This window comes from Pan troglodytes, chromosome 16, assembly GCF_028858775.2.
Source record: "Pan troglodytes isolate AG18354 chromosome 16, NHGRI_mPanTro3-v2.0_pri, whole genome shotgun sequence".
NCBI lineage: Eukaryota > Metazoa > Chordata > Mammalia > Primates > Hominidae > Pan > Pan troglodytes.
This window is the reverse complement of record NC_072414.2, coordinates 29,617,665-29,626,538: the sequence shown is the minus strand read 5'-3', so window position 1 is coordinate 29,626,538 and position 8,874 is coordinate 29,617,665. Positions and strand designations below refer to the sequence as shown.

The 8,874-nt window shown below is 36.9% G+C and overlaps 1 long non-coding RNA gene across 1 annotated transcript; it reads right to left on the bottom strand.

The window, feature by feature from the left end:
- Positions 1-439: 439 nt before the first annotated feature.
- On the bottom strand, positions 440-6,796 carry LOC107968587 (uncharacterized). The gene is made up of 3 exons (XR_001709865.3): positions 6,711-6,796; positions 5,098-5,157; positions 440-523 (listed from the first exon to the last, which is right to left on the bottom strand). It is a non-coding gene; the product is annotated as an uncharacterized LOC107968587 (long non-coding RNA).
- Positions 6,797-8,874: the final 2,078 nt, after the last annotated feature.

The following is an 8,874-nucleotide window of genomic DNA, read 5'->3' as shown; positions in this document are numbered from 1 at the left end:
TGCTATAGCATTTACTTAGATTTGAGATTTTTTTTTTCTACTTTAAGTTCTAGGGTACATGTGCACAACGTGCAGGTTTGTCACATATGTATACATGTGCCATGATGATATACTGCACCCATTAACTCGTCATTTACATTAGGTATATCTCCTAATGCTATCCCTCCCCCCTCTCCCCTCTCCCCACCCCGACACATGCACACATATGTTTATTGTGGCACTATTCACAATAGCAAAGAATTGGAACCAAGCCAAATGCCCATCAATGATATATTTGAGATTTTTATTGGGAATTAATATTTTAAATTAGGATGGGGAATAGTAAAACTGGAAAGAGAGGATAAATGGAAAAGATGGAGGAAACAGAACTAGATAATTGGAAATCCCATGTTGACAGATCTCAAATAATGTGGATTGATCAGATAAAACAATTATATCAAAGGCCAGAAAACTTACCTTATATTGCACTCAGCAATTTATAAACTTCTTTCACATTTACTGTTATTTGATCCTCACAACAGCTCTGTAGGACAGCAATAATTATAAATAGTTATAATTTATCAATAAGAAAACTACAATTCAAATATGTTTAGTGGCTTGCCCACATTCACATAGCTTGTAAGTGGCAGAGACAGAACCCAAACCACAAGTCTTCTGGCTGCAGATCACATATTCTTCTAAGTATACCACTATACTTGACTGCAAAAGACTCAGATGCATTAGGGAACTCAGCTGGATGTAACTTTGTGGCCCTTATGGCAGAAGTCATAGGTTTGGTTCCTGTGCATGCTGGTAGCTATTATAGCTGAACAGAAAACTCCTATTTTCATGGAGAACAAGGTATCCGTGTATATGATGCAAACTGATTACCTTTACTAAAAAAAATGGAGGCTGCCATCTAACTGGTAGAAAACTAAGCCGTCTTTGTACATGAAGAATAGTAAATGTTTATTATCATCTCTTGGGATATTTAGTTGGGATACTGCTTCAAGATTTGGATTTGCAAAACCAGCACTCTAGTCCAGGGTTTCCCAATTCCCAGGCTGCAGACTGGTGCCAGTCTGTGGCCTGTTAGGAACCCAGCTGCACAGCAGGAGGTGAGCGGTGGAAGAGCAAGGATTACTGCCTGGGCTCCACCTCCTGTCAGATCAGCACAAACCCTATTGTGAACTGCACATGCAAGGGATCTAGGTTGAGCATTCCTTATGAGAATCTAAAGCCTGCTGATTTAAGATGAAACAGTTTCATCCCCAAACTATTCCTGCCTCCCCCCATGGAAAAATTGCCTTCCAAGAAACTGGTCCCTGGTGACAAAGTTTGAATTTATGTCCCTGCTACCAGGTAAATGCTTTAAGATATGGTTGCGGATATCATGGAAAGTATGAAGATGTACGTACTCCAGAATCATATAATTTTTAATTTTTTTCCATGGACATTAGTAGCTATTATCAGCTAAAGGTCCAGTGAGAATCTGGTACAAGAAAAAAAATTCCTTCTTGACATGAATAATTTTAGGCCTCATATATGTAACAAGGTCATCAGGTTGAACTCCCTGGGTAGAAACACTAGCAACACTGTGATCTTCCAAAAAAAACCATTTTTCTCTAGAATTGTGTCCTGGAATCTTTAGACTTGATTAGTTTATTTCAAGGAAGGATTTGAAGGGGAAAAAATATCTCATTTGCCTGGCAGCGTATCATTCCTGGGGGAACACATGTTTACATTTTGCTGAATTAGACAATTCCACAGCAGTTATTGGAGAGCTAAAGGTATATTAATATTGAAATGTAGGCAACCACATGTTGATAATGAGCCCATTTTGTGTCTTGGCTTGTGGAAAAGAATGTGAAAATGCCTTATTCTGTATTATTTTTTCCTTCTGACAGTACTGATACACTGCCGCAGGCAGTCTAAAAATAATAGCATGAGGTTAACTGACAATTGCAGGTATATTTACACTGCTATTCTGATATTAGCATGCTGCTTAAAAAATACCACTGGAGGTGATACAGTGTGTATTCAAATAATTTTTTTATTAGAGATAAAAAAACTGATAGAAAAGACAAAGATCATTCTTTTAAATGATCAATAGAAATATCTGTGGTTATTTTAAAATCTGCTACAAATAAACTAAGATTTTCTCAAAATCTTTGCCCTATGGATTAAGAGCAAGAGCAAGAGATTCCATGAGAATGGTGTCATCAAATGTGCCTCCTTACACACACACACCCACCCTTCTGCATGCGCACCCACACAGCTGTGTGTGCACACACACACCAAACAGTTTAAGTCGTGATTTGGAAAGCCCCTGAATCTCTAAGGAAGCCTCTTGTCTCTATGGCATTGCGTCTACCTCTGACATCAATATTGATTACTTTTCTGGACCATTATATCGTTTTGTCTTTGGATTTATTTGCTTGTAGCCATCATTCTTTTATTCAAAAATTATTATTGATTAATGTGCTGAATTTTTTCACCATCAAGATCCACTTTCCACCCTCGTGTTCTTCCTATTGACTGCATTAACGGGCTTGCTGGCCTCTACTTGGATTCAATCAATGAAAGCTACCAGCAGAATATTGGAGTGACTTTGAAGTACGTATTTCCCTGCAATCACCCCCCATAGGGCTCCAGGTCTGTTCCTCTAACAAAGGCTACCGCTCCTCTCAGGAGCTCTTTCCTAAAGCCACAGTTCCCACTAGGTTTCAGGTAAGTCTCCCATTCCCTTCCCATTGGGCAAGATGAGGTAAGGGCTTTCTGCTGTTGCCAGTCCCATATGCCTCATCTCTAGTTTTTTCTCTTAACCTTGAGTAATTATTTTATTGAACCCTCTTCAGTTACCCTGTTTGGGTATTACTTCTGTTTCCCTTGAGGACCCTGAACTGAAAAAGACGCTGTGTACAGGGACTACAATAGCCACTGGATTATAAAAGGTTGTAAAACCCAATATTCTCAAGGAACTGATCATAGATAAGGTAGAGTTACACACAGAGCAGTACAGAAACACTGACAAAGGCTATCTAAATCGAGTTGGGAGTGGTGCTAAGGAAAAGTTTTTTTGGAAGAGATGATGCTTGATGTGAAAACTTTTATTACTGAAAAATTCAAATACATAAAAATGGAAAGAATATTGTAATAGGCTTCTCAGCTTCTAAATAACCATTACTCAGTTTCAGTAATCATTAATTCCATCAGCTCAAGGCCAATTTTATTTATCTCATCCACTTCGTCGTCTCCTCCCCAGATTTATTTTGAATTTTTTTGTGGACAGCATATAATTACGTGTGTATCTCCAAAATATAGGTACAGTATCACCATCTTCCAAAAAATCAATGATTAAAGGTTAATATTATTGAATACTCAGTGCTCAAAATTATCTAATTATATTATAAAGGTTGTTTTTCCAGTTTATCTGAATTTGGATCAGCTAAGGTCCATATATTATTATAATTGGCCTTTCCTATTCTATAGGTTCTTTTTCCATGTATAATTTTTCCTTAGAATTTCTTTGTTGGAAAACCCTGGATTATTTAACCTATAGAATTTCCCTCTGTCTGGATTTTCTTGATTGCATAACATATTTATCTCTATTTTCTATAACTTGATTGTAAGAACTAGAGCTTAATCTGACCCAGGTTCAACTTTGGTTTTGGTGGGAGGCAAGATTACTTCATAGGTTGGCAGTATGTACTTTTGTCAGAAAAAGTATAATTGGTTGCTTCTCATGTTTTTGATGTTAAGAGCCATTGATAATCATTGCCCTAGAGCAATGGTTTTCAAACTTCACTGTTCATCAACATCACTTGGAAGACTTATTAAACCCCAAACTGCTGGGCTCTACCCCAAATCTTCTGATTCAGCAGGTCTGAGGTAAGACAGAGAACTTACATTCCTTACAACTGCCCAGTTGATGTTAGAGCTCTACTGGCCCAGTGACCAGATTTTTAGAGTTGCTCCAGTTAGCTTATCGATTCATTAAGGACCATCTCAAACATTTCGCATTCCAATCCCAGACCTGGAATCAGCAATTTATGCACGGATCCCTGTTTCTTTATAGTAAGATGTCTAGTTTAGAACCCATATTCTGAAGACCAAAGACACTAATTTCAGCTGGGATGTACATTGTTTTGAGACATTATGGATGGTTGAGTTGGGAAATATTTTTAAAAGAAAAACAAATCGTGACTTTGTATTGACAGTTCCAATCAAAATTCAAGACTACAGTTCAAGACTACTTAACCTTATTATGTGTTACAATAGTGTTTCTTCACTGTGAAAGATCCGTGCTTTCAATAACACCAGCATAATTCTCATTTGTTTATCCCATAGTAATCACACAACAACCTAAGAATAACACTACCAACATGTCCACTAACTATATGATTTCTCAAAATAGTCTGATCGTAGTGGGTGTTTTTGTTTGCTTGTTCTCTTTTATTCTACTTTTAATCCTTAGGGCATGTCCTCAGAATGTGCAATTAAATTACCATGTTTTAAATTCACTTGAATTAGTTCCTTTCTGTATAGTTATGCCCGCACTGTTTATACAGTTGGGTCATTTTTATACTTTTATTTTTAATTTTTAGAGATTGTATTTTATAAATTAAGCTTGCTTTGAAATTATGAAAAATATTTACAAGGGTCCAAAATTAAATTGTGTTTTATTTATTTATTTATTATTAAAGACAGTATCTTGCTCTGTCACTTAGACTGGAGGGCAGTGGCATGAGGATAGATCACAGCAGTGTTGAACTCCTGGTCTCGAGTGATCCTCCCTCCTTGGCCTCACAAAGCACTGGGATTACAAGACATGAGCCCTTACGCCCACCCCAGAATCAAAGTTTTGAAGCAAGTTATAATAAACGAAGCTTAGCTTTTATTTCTGGTTATTTCACTCCAATTCTTCTCTTTCCCCACAAGTAAATTTAAAAGTTTTGAAAATATCTTCTGGCATTTAGGAAGGTTTGTATTTTTTGTTTTAATAATTACTTTTATATTTATTTTAATAAATCCTTTGTAATAGTAATTTCCATTCCTCCCTTTCTGGCTACTGACTATTGTTTCCTACTATGAGCACTAATGCAACCAACTAGTGACCTGTTTCTCTTTCTTTCTTCTCTCGAATCCAGCATTTGTTGATGTAATATCCTTGTAGACCTAATGAATACATATGAAATAATAAATGAGTTTATTGTACTTATCTATATTTGATTCTTGTATTATAGCTACATTATTGGGGCACACAGACATTTTATTGTTATAATCATCAGCCTTGATTCTATAGAAAAAATATATTTAGTGCTACCTCTTGTACTTATGTCAAAGCCTCTTAAGTCATTTTCATTGTATGAATCTCATTCTCTAATAGATTATTCAGAGAAGATTTAAGGGAATAATATCCCCTGAATAAACACACACACACACACACACACACACACACACACACACACGCACACACATATGCATGTATATATCTCCAGTCAGTTAGTAGAATATTTCTTAATGTTGGCATTATAGATTTAATTCCCAGCTAAATGGTATACCCTTTCAATGTTTAGTTTTAAGACTTTTTATTATTGTAAAAGATTTTCCTGAGTTATAGTTTTAATATTTATTCTGTCCATTGCTTTAGTTTTCCTCTTCAGAGACTACTAGTATATTTAAGTTGAATCTCTTGCTTTTCTTCTGTATTCATCACTTACTCTCAAATGCTTTTTAGTAGTCTTTCAAAATTCTATTATCTATAAAACTTCCTCTTTTCCGTATTCTATTTTTCTTAAGGCATATTTTGTTGTGTTTATTTACTTTTGTGTTTTTTCCTAACTTTAGAGGTAGTTATTTTTTCTTTTATTTCTAATTCTTTCCTGAATTCTTTTACCTCTCTTTTTAAATCCTTTTCTCAATCATCTCACTTCTGAGTTTTTAAATTCTGATATATTAGATTCTGATATATGTTGTTCTTTATAGATTCTAGAATTCTCTTATTTTTAGCTCATTTTGAAACATTAGGTTCTTCATCTCTTTTGTGGGCATAATTTTCTGGTGTGCTTTCCTTATTTGACAGATTTTTTTCACTATTTTATTTTTTATACTAATTTTATGTAGGATCCTGTGGCATTCTTTTGCTGCTCTTCATTGTTAAGTAAAATGACTTTTTATGTACTTTTAGAAGAGAAGATAGATCAAAATAGCTACCTCTTAGATCCTCCTCCTCTGCTACTCTTCTCAGTTTTATCTTCACCTTGTTTTTCCTTACTCTTATAGTCCCTGTTCTGCTCTCTGTGGCTTAGAATACCAGCAGTTTCTCCTTAGGGCTAAGCTCTGTAATGTAAGGGTTGATTTGTCTGTCACTTTTGAGAGTTTATAGACCCCAGACCCCAAAACTCTCTGGGACCATCAGATCATTCTTTAGGCCACTTGCACTTGCCCTCATTACTCTCAAAGTGGAACTTCAAAATCCTCTCCCATTGTCTCCTGTTGTTCTCAGAAAAGCCCACTGTGCTTTCTAGGGGTGCCTGATAGTTGGGAGTTTCCAGCTCTCAGGGTCATCAGCAGTCCCTTTGTCTTTCCTCTGATTTCAGCCATACTGTTTTGATACCATATAGGTCTTGTAGTTTTTCCTAACTTAGCCCCACCAAATTATATTTTAGAGTTATATTTGTGATCTAGACTTATTGTGGATGTAGTCTATGAGGTCTTGTTTTTCCTACCATAGTTCCTCTGAGTATCTTAATAGGAGGATTCAGGGAGCTTTCAGGTATTCCAGAACACTTCTTGAACTGATTCTTGGCAAGTTGGCTGGGTGTGTAGGACGGAGGGCTAGGAAGGAGAGCAAAGAAGGGAAAGGGGAGAGTTTCTGAATAAAAATAGAACATGAGAAGGCAGGAAGGTGTAAAACACCGTGATGCAATAGTAGAGCTGTATTCTGGTTCAGTACCAGTAAAAGGTTTGTGTGAGGTAATGGAAGGAATGAATTACTGAGACAGAGAGGGTGTGACCACAATGAGCTATCTGTGCTAACCTGGGAAGCCTGAACTTTAACAATATAGGGAGCTGTTGAAAGGAGGCAAAGCAAAGTGACATTAGATTAATAATTTGGAAAAGTTTCCTTGGCAGCAGTGTAGAGAATGGCCTTGAAGTAGTCCTGGGGCTAAACAGGAATCCTCTCTCCTGCCCATGTTAGGAAACTGGTAAAGTGAGAAGGGATGGGGACTAAACCAAGGCAGTGGTGGATGAAAAAGAATTGCTGTTTGTTATGTTAAATCTATAGGGTGTGGTAAATGGTTGGATATGAAAGGACAAGTTTGGATGTGCAGGATAAACCTAAAATGAGTCTTAAACTTCTGGGCAATATCTTGGTTCCTAAAATACTCACCATTCTACTTCTTGCATCTCTTATTCTTGTAGGGTTGTTCTGATACTTCTGGAAATGGTAATTTTGGAGATGTTTGTTTTTCTGATTTTTACCCGGTGAGCTTAGTGATAGGAAGGGTTCTGTGTAAGACTTATTTCAAACTTTTATAAAATAGTCTGTAATCTACAAAGTAATACAAAGAAGACACAGGATTATTTTTCCTTAACACATGCCTGAGCTGGTTATCTCCCTTTTGGAATTTGGTGGCAATATTTATATTTACATTAGCATTCCAGTTTTCTTCTTTGAGACAAGGGGAAAATAGGATAGAAGAAGAAAGAGTCAGGAAGTTGAAAAGGGTATTCCAAACTAGATTGTGACATCACAGAAACTAGGTAATGTAACGGAGGGCACAGGAAAACAACTGGAGCTGTACTTCTATCCCTTTGATGCATCTCAGGAAAAATTCCACTGACCTGCTACTTTTTTTTTTCTTTTTTTTTTTTTTTTTTTTGAGACAGAGTCTCACTCTGTCCCCCAGGCTGGAGTGCAGTGGCAGGATTTTGGCTCACTGCAAGCTCCGTCTCCTGAGTTCACACCATTATCCTGCCTCAGCCTCCCCAGTAGCTGGGACTACAGGCGCCCGCCACTATGCCCGTCTAATTTTTTGTATTTTTAGTAGAGACGGGGTTTCACCGTGTTAGCCAGGATGGTCTCCATCTGCTGACCTCGTGATCCGCCCATCTCGGCCTCCCAAAGTGCTGGGATTACAGGTGTGAGCCACTGCGCCCGGCCAGACCTGCTACTTCAAGTATGGTCTGAGGCAGCAGCAAGGACATCTCCAGGAAGCTTGTTGAAAATGCAGACTCTCAGGTCCCACCTCAGACCTACTGAATCAATATCTACATTTAAAAAAGATCTCCAGGTGATTTATTTGAACATTAAAATTTAACATCACTGCTCTAGACCATGTGAGGAAGTAAACTTTTTGTTAGTCTACCTTAACTCTCTGAAAATAGCAAGAGTCTTTATTACAGCAAAGCATTCATTTAGTGAATATTCTTCGGGAATTGGAAGAGCGAATGTAAGGAGGGTGTATAAAAGAGCAGTTTAGGATTTGTGTTCGGTAGGGAATCAGTTTACTTAGGTTCAACATCTGGCTTCACAACTAATTTGTTATGTGACTATGGAAAAGATACTTAATCTTTCTACACATTGGTATCCTCACTTAGAAATTTAATTAAGAGTGCTTACTTCCTAAGATTGTTGTGAGGATCAAATGAAATAGTATGTAAAAAGTGGTTAGCACAGTTGCTGGTGCACAAGAAATGTGTCATTATCTATGGTTATTAAAGACGTAATAGTATTAAAATGTCTTACATCTTGGATGTGTATAATACTTTTATTAGAATTAGTGATGCTGTGCAGGGACCTCATTTTCGTTTAAATATACAACACTGTCAGTGAATATAGCACTTTACATACACCTGAAAATGCTTCTCAGAGAAAGGTAAATCTTC